The following is a 2,456-nucleotide window of genomic DNA, read 5'->3' as shown; positions in this document are numbered from 1 at the left end:
AAAAGACTAAAATAAAATCTAAAATGCGGTTCATTTCAACTTTCTATTCATTAAAGAATCCTGAAAAAAATGATCAGTTTCCACAAAAATATGAAGTGGGAAAGGAGCGAGTCACATCTGCGCCACACCGGCCGTGAGTCCCATGGAGGAACTCCTGAAGGATAAAAGGAGGAGTGACGACAGTGAAGGACGAGAGAGGACCAGGCCTGGATTTTACGTTGGTGTTTTGTTTGAGGCTGCGTTTACATTAATCCAGATTTATTTTAAAACGGCGTTTTCGTTTCAAAACGCTCTCGGTCCACACTAGCGTTTTCAGACATTTTCCAAAAGTTTCTCAACCACACGGAAGCATAGGAACACGCTAAATAAACCTTACTGTGCATGCGTACAAAAATCTTACTGAAATAAATAATAACGTTTCTGCGCAATTCTTCTGGAAGGATCATATTATTTAGCAATATATCTCACCATTCACTGATGCGTCCAGATAGCACTAAGTAACCATTATATGTTTGGACTAAATGTATTGCCGCAGGACAGCAAATGCGAGTAACTTTTCTGTCATCTTTGCAGGACTGCGACATGAAAAGTGTGTAAAGTAATATATTTTAGCAACAGTGTGAAAGTGAACAGCACATAACAGGCACAATACTGGTATAAACATGAAAATCTATTTGTTCAATATACATCACATGACTAAACATGCTTTATCGTCTTTAAATACTTCCGTTTTGACAGTCCACAATACAATGCGAAAATGGCGTTTTCAAACGTATCCACTTTGGAGAGCGTTTTCAATAAGCTTTTTTCATTAATAAAAACACCGTCTCAGTGTGGGCGGAAGGTCAAAACGGACAGAAAAATATGTTTTCTCAAACAAAATAGTATCAGTGTGGACAAGGTCTTAGTCTATTTGGCCAACCCGATCACACCAAATGCGTCTATATAGCACGCAGTGTGTTTATCGTGTAATATATACGCGAAAATGAGTTTTTACGTGCATAGTATACGCATGTATAGCACATGGGTAGGTTTAGGGTGGGGTGCGTGTGTATTATACGCTTGGGTAGGATTAGTGGTGTGGGGTGCGTGTGTATATCACGCAATAAAGTGCGTATCATATGCACGCGCAAAACTGCGTATCATATCCACATAAAAACTAATTTTTGCGTATAAATTGCACGATAAACACACTGCGTGCTAGAGACGCATTTTGGCTGATTTGGCAGTCATCCGTGTGGGGATGTCGCTTTACTTTTCATTTTGTTATGTTTATTTAAGTTATGTTGAACGTTCGCAGGTTCCTGCTTTCTCCTTCCCAGAGCCTTTAATTTTGTTACACGTTCCAATAAGATTTTCAAACTTTATTCTAGTAGCCAATCAGACAAATAAACTAACATTCTGATCATCTGAGAGGGTTACAACACAATGCTCAAGTGGTTTCTGTTAGGATAAGTACCAAACGGTAGCACCACAAACACGGCATTTATCACTTAATTAAAGTGCATAACAAAAAAATCAACTTTTTAAGATAGCTGACATTTGGCTAACGGCGCTCGGGACATCAAAACAAACGATTGCAGCATAAAAAGCACCTATTGAAAATCCTTTAAAAAAAGAGTTGACTGAGTCGTTTTATTATTCACACACTGAGCAGAATCGACCAGAACAGAACGACCTTATAAACCAGAACTATTAAATGTCACAGGAAGTCAAATGTTACAGTGGCTGCTGTTGTTTTGGGGACTGAAAAAAGTCCAAAAAATGCCCACAATCCCTCTTCTTCGTCATAGCCTAGACATTTTTTCTAAGGACACTTTCAGATTTTTTTTTTTTTTACAAAGGTTTCAAATGGTACATCTTTGTACCAAAATTTGACATATTAGGACCTAAAAGATACATATTGGAACATATTGGTGACTGATTTGGTAAAAAAAAGTCTGAGTGTGTATAGAGACCCCTGACTCTGAAGAGCTGCCCCTCCTGCCCTCAATTTCACAAGAATATGCGAGCGCCAGATAATTGTTGGCTCCATCATGCCTGCTTTCCCTCCCTCCGTCTCTCTCGTGCTCTGTGAAGGAAACAGTGATGACAGCGTGCCAAAGTCTGGCTTCTTGTGGCAGCGTGTGTCCCCACCTCCACCCTACAGTGCCTGATGCAGAACAAACGCTCGCTTCCCCGCCGAGGCGACTGCCGCCCACCCTCACGCTAACTCTGAGCTGTGACCACACTGCCATGAGCGTACAGGCTATATTTACCATTAGTGCACACATTCTAACATATGCTATAATTAAACAGATGAAAAGGACAATGTGTTGTAGTGTTGCTAATCTAGTGGTTTTATTTATTTAGTTTAAAAAAGGGCTGGATGCACAATCGGCACCCGGCCCGTGCCAGGACGGGGCAGTCTGAGCAAACAGATTTAGAATCAAAGCAAAACGCTGCACAGGAAATGA

Source organism: Phoxinus phoxinus, assembly GCF_949152265.1.
Source record: "Phoxinus phoxinus genome assembly, chromosome: 14".
In the NCBI taxonomy this organism is placed as follows: domain Eukaryota; kingdom Metazoa; phylum Chordata; class Actinopteri; order Cypriniformes; family Leuciscidae; genus Phoxinus; species Phoxinus phoxinus.
The sequence above is the reverse complement of the archived record's forward strand: the minus strand, read 5'-3'. Positions refer to the sequence as shown.